This window comes from Trichechus manatus, unplaced genomic scaffold (assembly GCF_000243295.1).
Source record: "Trichechus manatus latirostris isolate Lorelei unplaced genomic scaffold, TriManLat1.0 scaffold00041, whole genome shotgun sequence".
In the NCBI taxonomy this organism is placed as follows: Eukaryota; Metazoa; Chordata; class Mammalia; order Sirenia; family Trichechidae; genus Trichechus; species Trichechus manatus.
The window spans coordinates 409664-422970 of record NW_004443977.1 but is presented as its reverse complement, the minus strand read 5'-3'; the positions used below and the strand labels follow the sequence as shown (position 1 = coordinate 422970).

The 13307-nt window shown below is 36.4% G+C and overlaps 1 protein-coding gene across 1 annotated transcript in view; it reads right to left on the bottom strand.

Moving 5' to 3' along the window:
* The window catches only part of MAP2 (microtubule associated protein 2), a 293387-nt gene that overhangs the window by 206906 nt on the left and 73174 nt on the right, over positions 1–13307 (bottom strand). Inside the window, exon 2 of the mRNA XM_023731221.1 lies at positions 4892–4941. The gene's annotated coding sequence lies outside the window, so the exon portion shown is untranslated. The remainder of the gene's footprint in view (positions 1–4891; positions 4942–13307) is intronic.

The following is a 13307-nucleotide window of genomic DNA, read 5'->3' as shown; positions in this document are numbered from 1 at the left end:
TAATAAACAATGAAATTTAAAACTATAAGTCCTCTAGAGTCTGAGAAGTATGTATAATAAGGAGCAAAGTAAACAACACTGCTAAAATCTATCCTATGAAACTAGAATCTCTTGATAGATAAATGGCCTTATGCAAGGGAAAATAATTTGCCTTGTTAAAGAAAGACCCTAAGAAGGCCTTAAGTGGTCTGAAGAATTTTCTCTTAAACATACACTCTTATCATTAGAAGTTAGGTCTTCACCTCTTCCTCTAAATTATTAAAACAAAATAAAATAATATAAAATACTATTTCTGCTTGAAATATTTAGCCCTTAGGAAATGTTTCCCTCTTTGCACAGAGAATTAAAATTTGTGTAGGTGATGGCTGCTGCTTCATCATTAGTCATTGCTAGTATTTTCTCCATGTGCTTCTTTAGAATGCTGTAGTCTCACATAATGAGCACACACACGTGCGCAGACACACAAATAGGGATTTTACACTGTTCCTACCAAATTTTAAACAGGAATTTAAAGGAGAAAGGAAACTGTATGAGAAAAAGAATGTTCTTAGTAGATACGGGTTTTAGCTATGTATTATATACATATTAAGAAATAAATCATTGGTGTCTTATAGAGAAGTCTGTCTTTAGTAATCTTCTGATCTATTTATCATCAACAGATGCTCATTCTGGGTGCAACCTGAGTGATTGCTCCCAGAAAGCTTAAATGCAGTAACTAGGGTCACATGACCTTCAGCTTGCTCTGCTTAAAAAAAAGCAGATGGCCAAACATTAGCATTTGAATGAGTTCTGAGGGTCTTTAAATTGAGCAAGGTTTAGGTTAAATGCACCAAAAAGCTGTAAATGCCCGATCTCAGACACACTTCAAGTGGGCAGTTATTTTTATATTGTCCATTCTGTTCTCCCCATGGAGGTCTGTTTTCCCTTGCAAAGGCCACATCTGACAGTACTACCCGGATAATTTACCCAACAATCAGGTTACTATGCGTGTAAGGAAGAAGTGATGATGATTTTACTTTAATCTTTCAATTTTAATATCTAAATTTTTTTTGGCTTTAGAATAAGTTAACAGTATTTTTTAAGAACCAAAACCGTCTACTGACCACTTTTTCTTAAGAAGCAATAATTATCTGCTCATTTTATACCGATTACAATGAATCCTTCTCTCTGTAGTGGAGCCCTTTTAGATATTTTAACAAAGAATTTAAATGGTGAAATTCCAAATTTTCCATCTAAAATTTTAATGAGATATTCTACTTAATTTTACTATTTATTCACTTTTAATTTATAAACAAGCTTAGTAATATTAATATTAAAATAAAATAAATATACAGATAGCAGGAGTGCTAGTTAGAACATTTAGGTACCATATGTTGAAGTACTGGTGTTTGCTTTTCTTGTCATCACAAAATCTAAGACAATAAAAAAAATTTATTAAGGGGATCTCTTGGAAGAGACATCCACATTAGAATTTTCCTATTTAACTGTTCTTTGTACACAAAGAGAACAAGAACAATCTCATGATGAATTGAGTTTTCTGTTCACATTAGAAAAAAAAAAAAGATATACATAACAGTAGTTCAACAATATTTGTGAAAAGATAAAAAAAACATGAAAGACAGAGAGAGTAGAGATGGAAGGGGAAGAGCCCACACCCATAGTAAACCTGTTCTGCACCTTACGTTCATTCAGGTTTGCTAATGTCCCATTCCATTCCCTTCTCTGTGCCTTTGCTTACATAGACCCCTTCCAAGAAATGCCCTTCTTTCTCTACTTCTCACACTCTGTTGTGCCTATTTAAATTCTATTCACTTTAAACCCAGCTGAAGCTCCATTTTGTAATGAGGTCCTCCTAAATGACATGGAATTATATCTCCTCTGGACTGCTCTAGAAAGCTATGTCTGTATTTAATATTTGACTGTAACATCATATACTAGTTACTATTTATGTGCTTTAGTTTTCCCTCCCCATAACTTGACCATAAACTATTGGAGAGCAAAGAAGGGAACACTTTTAATACTTCTACAACTTCCACAGAATCTACTCTCAAATGGACTCTCAATACTTGATGTATTAATAACCACTCTGTTTCCTTGGAATTGCATCATCTCAAGGAGCTTACTTCATATATGCAAAGATTTTATTATGATAGTATAGATAGCAAACCATGATTTAGAAAAACTATCATTTGAATTGGAGCCCTGGTGGCACAGTGGTTAAGAGCTATGGCTGCTAATCAAAAGGTCGGCAGTTCAAACTCACCCACCACTCCTTAGAAACTCCATGGGGTAGTTCTACTCTGTTCTATAGGGTTGCTCTGAGTCAGAATCGACTCAACAGCAACAGATTATTCCTTGCTTTTCTTCTTCCATCTTCCAAAGAATATTGAATATACATGGACTGCCAGAAGAACGAACAAATCTGTCTTGGAAGAAGTAGAGCCAGAATGCCCCTTAGAAGGGATGATGGTGAGACTTTGTCTCACTTACTTTGCACATGTTATCAGGAGGAACCAGTCCCTGGAGAAGGACATCATGCTTGGTAAAGTAGAGGGTCAACTAAAAAGCGGAAGACTCTCAACAAGATGGATTGACACAGTGGCTGTAACAGTGGACTGAAACACAGCAATGATTGTGAGGATGGTGCAAGACCAGGTATTGTTTCATTCTGTTGTACACAGGGTCTCCGTGAGTTGGAACTGACTCAGTGGCACCTAACAACAACAACAACACTAGTCACTTTGCTCAGCTAATATTACAGAAAAACAAATTTTACTATTAAAAAAAACACTTTTTTTCCCCTTGCAAAAATAAAACTTAATTCTAGTTGAGAAAATAATGGTAATTTTCATTACATATCGTATTCTGTGTTGAGACTCTGGCTGTTTCTGGCAATTCATGTATTACAAAAAATTTTTTAAAAAACCTTGCTACATCTAGATAGTTTATGAAAATGTGATTTAGATAACTAATTTTCAAATGTAAAAACAATCTTTTTCATTCTCTGTGTGCAAAAAGGAAAAGTAATACCAATTGTGCTGAATTATACATATCCAAGTAGGACGACAACCTGGCAATGAGAGACATTTTTCCATTCCTATGTATACTCTATATATTTAATTGATGTATTTACTTTACAACATGTAAGTCATCCTGACTTTCTACAATTTTACCAAACACACTCAAATTTATGTTCACTCTCTCACAAAAGAAGCTCTCGCTACAGAAAATGAGTAGGGGACTAGATTAGACAAGTTTTTGTGTATTACCCTTACAGGTATTTTTTATTTATCAAAATCTTTTATTCATTTTCATTTTCTATGTTTCATTGTAGTTTTCTTTCTTTCTGAAAAGTGGCCAAACCAGAATGACGTTTCAAACTGCCATGTTGAACATACCAACCACAAAACAAAAATCCAAAAAGGAAAGAAGAGAAAATACAGTTTACTTCTAATTAAAATGCAAAGTTACCAATTCAAACTTAACCTTGTGCATTGAAAATGTTCCTGATTCAAAGACTCATACTTTATCAAAATCTCATTCTACTAGTAATTTCTGTTTGGCAGGTGGATGGGGTGGGGGCTGGCAGGGAAAGAAGAGTAGCAGAAGTCCAAAAAGTCTTCAAACAAATTGCATGTTTAAATGTCAGCAAATTTACATAGAACTGCGGAGAGACTATACAGGGAAGCCACTTAAGTGTCTTCAAGAAATTCAACCCCAAACTACATCAACCCATAATAAAATGATACAGTTTACAAATAAAGTCCTTAAACCATTACTTCTGTAGTCATTTTACTTTTTCCTTATTAAGTTGCTAATTAGCAACAGTCATAATTCCAACATATTCAATTTGCTTTCATACAGATTTTAAGATAGGAACGCACAGTTAATCCTTGAAAAAGAGAAATAATCATAGCCTTTCATCTGTCTGTGGGTACGCGCATGCGCGTGCGTGCGTGTGATGTGTATTGGGAGTTGGGTAGGAAGGTCAGAATTGAGGCCACAAAGGGTACATATTTACTGTGTGCCTGCTCTGTGTTAGACACTGCAATCTGAAGGGTAAATATGGGCTTTGAAGGCTAAATTTCTGATTAGTGTAAGTGTAAATGAAAAGGCGATGTTTTCCTTCATGTTAATTATTAATCAAAAGCCTATACAGAAAGTTTAGCAACATCTGGTATTTTGCTCTTTTATGAGCAACAAAAGCCCACAATGCATTCAGGGTTTAGTTTTTTATTTTGTTTGAAAATCTGAATACATGTTCTAGATACGAAAATAGAAGGAATAAAGGAAATTCAAGGCTATTGATGTGATTACCCTACAAGGCTCTGTTACTACTCTAAACCCAGTTAAGCTGATTTTATGTCTCTTACAAAACCAATTAATGACAAAACAGAACAAAAGGAATGGTATCTTAAAAACTGAAATTAATTAACTGAAATTTACAGTTGATAAGTTATTTTTCAACCCTACCCTCCTTAGGAAATGCATTTTACACGGCTACCAAATTGTGGAATTGAAAGGTGTTTCCCTGCAAATGCAGAAAGCTGATCATTCCTTAAAATGTTAGCCAGTGCTACATAGAAGTCATTATTTTGAGACATGTGTTTGTTGAATGAATGAATTAAAACTGGACCTTGTTATGTAATCAAAAAAGTAGGTTAGTAAGACAGGTAAAATAAATGAAACACTCACTGACCAAAGAAACTATATTAACTATGGAAACAAACAGTGCAACTGTATTGCAAGGGTCCCAAGTCGGAATGAACTATATCCAGTTCTAAGTTTCAGTTTTCTACCATATTCTACAAGCATACTATCACTTAGCTGTCTATAGGCCCTTTACTTTATTTTACAGTTTATTCATGATCAGTAGAAACATATCACCAACCTTGATTCCAGCCAGCAGTCACAAGATACCTTGGATCAGATCAATAGAATCTAAAAGAAAAACAGAAAAACACTCAGTAAATCAAATCAGTTGAATGATCTAGCCTTTCGTTTTACTAAGTAGGTCAGTGAAGCCAGGAGAAGTTAAGTGAATTCTTGTTTCTCATGCCATAAAATTTACTGGCTGAGTTGTTAGCTGCCTTCAAATTGGCTACTCCATGTACACTGGAATTATCATTCTGATCCATATGGTTTCCATTGGCTGATTTCCAGAAGCAGATTGCCAGTCCTTTCTTACTAGTCTGCCTTAGTCTGGAAGCTCCACTGAAATCTGTTCAGCATCATAGCAACATGCAAGTCTCCACTGACAGACGGGTGGTGGCCGCGAGTGAGGTGCGCTGGCCAGGAATTGAACCTGTTGTCCTGCATAGAAGACAAGAATTCTACCACTAAACCACCAATACCCTTTAACAACATATGGGGGTTAGGTAGTAATAAAATTTTAAACTTAATACTATTTTCCAGATTTTATTAAAAGCGATACATATATTAGAACTCAAAATCAGATCCTATTCTTATTTTCATCCATTTCGATTCAGAGTAGAACAGTTCTCATGCCTGTATTCTAAAACACTCAACCAAAAAATATCTTTTAACAAATTCTGTACTTAAAGTACTTTTATTTCTTTTTGAAAAATGATTAAAAATAACAAAACTGATGCATTTGGATCTTTAATATGATTTAATATCCACAGAGATTCTGTAGATTTTTAGTCCAGGATCAACAATCAGTCTAAAGGCAGCAAACATCAAATATAACAATCCCCGTGGTAATCTATCAATTGAAGAAAACCTTGTGGCACAGTGTTTAAGTGCTCAGCTGCTAATTGCAAAGATCAGTGGTTTGAAACCCACCAGCCACTCCTTGGGAGAAAGATAGGGCAGTCTGCTTCTGTGAGATTACAGCCTTGGAAACTCTACAGGGCAGTTCTACTCTGTCCTATAGGGCCCCTGTAGGGTCACTATGAGTCAGAATCGACTCCACGGCACACAACAACCTATCACTCCACTGGTCTTTTACACTTAAACCTTGCCACTAACATATGCGGAGAAGCATATTGTCAAATAAAAGTAATAAAGAGTATAAACTGAGGATGAAAGCAAACTAAAAATTTCGTCCCAAAAGTCTGCCTGTCTTTTGGACAAGTGGTAAAGAAAATAATTTCAAAATAACAAAGAGTGAGATTACAGAGGTATAACTAAGGTATGGCAGGTAGGGTGCCACTTGGGGAGGGGCGCTAATGAGCAGTTTCTATTGGCCATCACAGTTTCTATTGCCAGCTGTTAGAGATCACTTAGCAATTTAAAACTAACCACCATAAACCCATTGCCGAGGAGTCGATTCTGACTCATAGCGACCCTATAGGACAGAGTAAAACTGCACAATAGTTTCCAAGGAGCGCCTGCCTGGTGGATTCCAACTGCCAATCTTTTCGTTAGCAGCGGTAGCTCTTAACCACTGCACCACCAGGGTTTCCACTAACAGCCATAGGCACTATTTTACGTAGAGAGGCCCCTGAGTCTTGACTTGCTGCAGGGAGCACCTATGGCTAAGTCTTCAATTAAATAACAAGCTGACTTCTAGAAGTGTGTTTGTGAGTTACTTGGTTGAAAGTTAGACTGCATTCTTCCATATGATAATGCTAAAAATGGTTCATTATTAGACTTCTAGGTAAAGTCCAAAAGCTAAATTAACTTAAAAGACTGTTTAATGAAAATAGTACACTACAACCTACAAAAACTGAAACCTGCGTAAGACGGAAACCTGTTAGAGAAGGAAAACGCAAATATTTTTCCACTAAAACCAGCGATATTAAAGTGGTTAAGACTGTACCCTGTCAAAGGCAGAAAACTTGCAAGACCTGGAAGAACAAGGCAGCCCCATTGAGTTCCGGCTCTCACAGGTTTCACTGTGTAAAACAGTATCAAGGAAATACTAGTAAGCAAACCAAAAAAAACCCAGAACTGAATATGCAAGAGTTGATTTTTTAATTCTAAAGACAAGTGCTTAAGAAAAGTGAATTTTGTCATATAAGAATGAAATGATAGGTGGGTACATTTGCAGAGATTAAGAAAAAGTATTTGGGGAAATTTGCAGATACTTTAAAGATTAATGACTTTAGTATATCTATTTCCATTTCAAATATCCGATTTTATTTTCTTTTGATTTAAATATTATTCTTTTGCTTTATAGCCAACAGTTCCCAGGGTGCTACAGCAACCTCCTAGGAGAACAGTGAAATTTTTTCAATATTTGAGGAAAACACAGCAACATTTGCAGGACACCACGCAAGTTACTAGTTCGAAACAAAAAACCAAACCCGTTGCCATGGAGCCGATTTCGACTCATAGGGACCCTACAGGACAGAGCAGAACTGCCCATAGGGTTTCCAAGGAGTGGCTGGTGGATTCAAACTGCTGACCTTTTGGTTAGCAGCTGAGCTCTTAACCACTGTGCCACCAGGGCTTCACTAGTTCAAAGTAATTCTCAATTTTAACATTAGATTAATCTACATTCCTTTTGATGATGCCATATCTTTGCAAAGTTGGATTTTTGATGGTGTTTGTGATATAGAAGTGAAGGATGCATGAAAGTCAACATGGAAAGCCAGTGTTCAATCTGACTCCAAGGTAAGAAGCTGGGCACACACATCCCATTAGGAATTATGGGTTTCTAGAATAAAATAAAACATTCTTTTCTTTTAATTTATGTTTTTGTTTTTGTTTTCCCAAAAGGCCACTCAATTGTTAGGACAGAATACTTATTATACTACTTAAATGGAATTGCTGGGTACTTCTTTTGGTTTAGGCACCATGAAGAAATTGAGGGTGCCGTGAACTGAGAAAGTTTGGGAAATTCTATATTGAGCATAGTTTTTTTTCTTTTTCCCTTTTTCTCTACAAGTTTAAAAAAAAGAGAGAGGATATAAAAAAGAGACTAGAAGAGAGAAAGGAGGAAAAAATAGAAAGAAAAATATTTTCTTAAAGTAACTGGAAAAAAGCTGGGAAAGTGGGAAGGACAATGGTTCAAAACACTGAGTGACTGTGTGCCTGGGAATGTGTGTGCCCATGAATATGTATGTGTGACTGGGTGGACATGTGACTGGGTGTGGCCAACCTAGGACACATGAACACTGGGCTATGAGAGGCAAGGAGCAAGCAGCGGGCATACTGCATATATGTGCATTTTCATATTGCTGATTATCAGTCTTCATCTCCTAAGAAAAAAGAGGTGTTAGAAAAGATTTTGATTCAGGTATAAATATCCCATAGAAAAAAAGGTGATGCTGTTATTATAGAAACTTGCATGCTGCCTAGCACAAAAACTCAGTTCAATAATCCTTGAACGTATAATGAATGATGAATCGCAGGATGGTATTATCATTTCCCAGCTCAGATGGTTTAGGGCAGAGGGTGGTTCACTAGTTACCTGGCTCAGGAAAAGACTACACAGAACTGCACAATGGTTTGCGTGCAAAGTTTTATGCCTCAGTTTAGAATTTGACCACAACAGCTTCTTCCTAAGAGCTTTCTGGCATATTATATCAACATCCTGGTATCTTTAATAGTCTTTAAACAGATTGGATTTCTATCTCCTCTGCATGTGCTCCTAAATATATACTTTCATAATAAAAACAAAAAGATATTTGTGTACTTTGTCAAAAGTTGGGTCTTGTAATAACATGAACCTGGCCTCTTTAAGTGTTCCAAGTCATTGGGAAGACATCTCAACTTGCCCTCACTACACTCCCCCGGGGACCATCTCAAAATAAATAGTGTTTATTTTGTTTTTGTTACAGCATGAATAACACAAACTTTACTTAAAGTATTAATGTCATTTTAGCTATGTAAACTTTGTATTTGAACCCACAGGCTTAGCAAGGTGTTAAATGCACAGAATATCAATAAGTATTTGTTAGATGAATGAAGGTGCTTAGTGTTGTACTGTCCTGATGCTTTGTCAAATTTAAAGAACAGTTTAAAACTTCCTTTTTGGAGGAAATAAGAAAAAAAAAATCCTGTCCTTGGACCTGCATTGAAAATATTTAACGAAAATGAAATTCTGAAGGAAAAGAAGTACTCACGTTTGACCTAGTGGTCTCAAGTTTTCTTGTGGTTTTTGATTGTTAGCTAAAGGGAAGCACTGCCATTTGTAACACCAAGAACAGCTGTTTGGTAAATGGCTTTCTGAACTTTTTTTTTTCTCCACTCAACCCATTATTAAGCACATAGGCAGAGAATAGTGAAGGCTCATGTTGCCCTAAGGCTCAGTCCTCACTGTGAACATCTGCCATTTCAAACACACAGGTCAAGACTTTCTGTGTAGTTTTTTGCTAAACAACGCCCTAAGCATAACTCTTAAAGATAACTTCTTCAATAGGATTCAACATCTGCTTCCAGGCAGCTTAACACATCAGCATACTAAAAACAGCAGTTCATCCTCCAAGTCTCCATATCAAAATGTTAGAGATTTAATCTTGAGAGTTAATTGCTAAAACATTTTTTCTCCTTTTTCAATGAAAATTATCTCATACCTACATATTAAAAATCGTATGTGACGACCAGATAAAAATTATAAACTGTACATCAAAGGGAAGTATATCTGTTCACATCTCACAAAGAATAACGTTGAAAATAGTAGACATATTTTAGTCATTAGATTATCAAGGTCAACTCTCAATTGAAAGGTTACCTTTCATACCACTTTATTATATCTTCTTAAAAGGAGCCCAAAATGGTTAAGTGCTTGGCAGCTAACCTAAAGATCGGTGGTTCAAACACACTAGCGGCTCTGTGGGAGAAAAGACCTGGAGATCTGCTCCCATAAAGATTACAGCCTAGGAAACCCTATGGGGCAGTTCTACTTTGTCCTAAAGAGTCGCTATGAGTCGGAATCCACTCTACTACATGCAACAAGAACCTTCTTGAAGTTACATGTTAAACTTATGCAGTTAATATGTAACTGTCTAAGTTTAACTTTACAGGAATAGATGTAGGAAATACTGCAGTTGCAAGACAAATTAAAAATTAATTTGATTTTCTTAAAAAAAAAAGTTGAAATGCCTTTTATTTGTTTATAATCTCTAATCTTTTTAAACTACAGAGTAGTTTTTAAAAAGCACAGTTTAGTATTTCGGGAATCCAAAGTTCTTTGCCATCAAAGAGCTTACAAAGAATCTAGGGGGGCGGGAGTGGTGGTGAATAAAACAAGACAACTTGCAATGATACAAAGCACAATATGCCTGTTGTCACACACACACACACAAAAAAAAAACATCAAAAAAGTTATTGGAAATCAAAGAAAGGAAAGATAGAATCCTGTTATGTAGATAAGGGAGCTCTGGTGGCAAAGTGGTTAAGAGCCCGGCTGCTATCCAAAAGGTCGGCAGTTCAAATCCACCAGCCACTCCTTGGAAACCCTATGGGGCAGTTCTACTTTGTCCTATAGGGTCGCTATGAGTCGGAATCGACTTGATGGCAAAGGGTATGTAGATAAGAAAAGAATTCACAGAGGAAGTGGCAGTTGAGTTAGGCTTTGAAGGAGGCAAAGGATTTTGATAAGTGGAGACAGAGTGGGAAGGAGACCAATTCAGACAATGAGCACAGCAGAAACAAAGTCATGGAAGAAGCAAAGCCCAGGGGATGTTTGGAAAAACACCTATCATTCTGCCTGGCTGGAATGTAGCACATACAAAGAGCAATAGTTGGGGCGAAAGCTAGGTTGAGTCTATATAGGAAGCAAGGGCTCTGAAAGGCAATTTGAGGATCCCATATAATTAAGTATACTTAATTTTGTAGACCTAAGTGAACCACTTAAGTTTTAAATTCAAGAATGGCATAATTAGGGAATTTAATCTGGCAACCCTGTGGAGACTGGATCAGAGATGGGGAGAGATTAAAGGAGAATAGACCATTTAGGTGCCTCCTTCTAAAGTCCAAGTGAATGGTAATGAGGAGCCAACTCAGAAAGCAGCAGTGTGAATACAAAGCAGGAAAAGAGTGCTCTCACAATTGCAGAGGTGTATATTAACACACAGATTTAGCAACTGATTGGATAGAAGCAGAGAAAATGAATCAAGAGAATTCTGAGAGTTTGAGACAGACACTCCCAGAAAGACAGTGTCATTCTTAAAAATGAACGGAAGGCTGGAGGAAGATGAGATTGCATGACAGGAGTAGAGGATGATTGACTACTTTAGATACATTAAGTTTGAGTTTCTTGCAGTATAATCAAGGGAAGGTATTCATGAGGCAGCTGATCAATTCATGCAGGGTATGATTTTGTGTAAGACACAAGAGTGAAATATTACTTAATATTAAAACAAAACAAAAAAGATTTAAAGTTTTGGTGATATAAATTAGGCCAGATTGTATTGATATAGAGTCAGAATGTGTGTGTGTGTGTGTGTGTGTCTGTGTGTTTCTGTGTGTATTCCAAACTTTAGACTTATGTTGCATAGCCAGGCCACATTATTGTATATTTAATCACACTTTGCTTCAATAGCATAGGTATAATATTAATAGATTAGTGGCTATGTTTAAGTCATATTGTTCTTAATGAATGCCATATTCTCCCTGTTCAGACTGTGAGATGCTCTGAGTCAGTGACCCAGCAAATCCATGTTTGTATCCCAAGCATTTAGTGTGGTGCATGACACCAAGTCAGAGATCTATAAATGTGGAATGAGTCACTCCCAGGAAAAAAGAGGCTGAGTCATGGGCACTCAAACTAATTTGCCTTCTAGAAGTTGTATTATTCATATAAAACAACACTGCAGGAAGCTAGGCACTAGGTATCACTCTTAATGGAATGTTCTGTACTCTGACATGTTTATTGTAGCTGCTGTAAGGATTGGTTGGAAATGGAAGTCAGGGCTAAAGAATATCATTTTCATCCTGGAAACTGTATTTCATTCACCTATCTGCTGTCACAAAACAGAAAAGAAATGTCTACATGACACAGCAACTAGAAATAAAAATCAGTCCTCATTTAAAGTGAAGTCCTGAGGATCTTGCCACCACCAAGAAAGAAGAGCCAGGAGTAGAGTGCATCCTTTGGACTCAGGATCCCTGCGCTAAGAAGCTCCTGGAACCAGGAGACCGAGAGACAGAGCTGTAACATCGAAGATGGCGAGAAGCGGTGGCAGAGAAACGGTGGCAACAGAGGCAAGAGACAGGAAGGAAACAGCATGGTGGGCTTCCTGGCACATGGAACAAGAAAGCTGAGTGCCTTTGGGTAGTAGGCTAGCTGGCAGAGTAGGGTGCCTCTGGGCAGTTGGCAGAGCTAGGTTTGCTGACTCACTGAGCTAGAGCTGAGCACCCTTGGGCTGAGGCTTACTGGCAGAGTGGGATACCTCTGGGCCCTTAACCGCAGAGCTAAAAGAGTTTTGTAACACTTTGTATCCTGAGCATTCCTAAATCTGAATTGTAACCTGTTACTTCCCTAACAAATCCCATAATCATGAAAATAAAATAAAGCAAAGTCCTTTCAAATACTCAAATCATTTGAAAAATTTTATTTTATGAAAAAATTTGTTTTATGAAAATTATACTGCCATCTCTAATAATAAAAACAATACTAGGAAATGATCCTTAAGTGTTGAATATAACCCAGGCATTATACAAATAACATGTGCATTATTCATTTAATCCTCACAAGACCAAATTAAAAAAAAAAAATACTACTATTATTTCCAGGAGGAAACTAAGCTTATACAAATTACATACCCAACACTTATGGGAAGATGAACGTTCCTAAATGATTGATAATTACAATAATGTGGTTTATTAAGGCAAAAAAAAAAAAAAAAGATATCAGAGCTAAGGTGAAAATACATACACATATACATATACTTACATACTATATATTTGTGTATGGGTATATATATATGTATATAGATAGATATACACATTGCCTGTGCATACTTATATATTGTATCCCTCTTTTGTTTTTCAGTTGAGGGCCCTGAAGATTTTCTCTAATAGTGTGATTCCTCAAGAAATTCTGTTATCAGGAACATTCAAATTCAGGCAAAAATAAGGAACAGCATGTTTTGGAGAAACTCTGTAAGAAAATAAACGAATTTGTGAAATTCAGTCTTCTGTAGTACTTACTCTAGGTAGTTTCAGCGGAATAAAAATTTTGGAAGATCACAGTATTTATTTATTTATTTATTTATTTATTTATTTATTGTACTTCAGGTGAAGGCTTACAGAACAAATAGTATCTCATGAAACAGTAGTACACATATTGTTTTATGACATTGGTTAACAACCCCACAACGTCTCAACCCTCTAACTTCTCAACCTTTTTTTTTTTTTGGTGAAAATACACATAGCCAAAGATACACCATTTC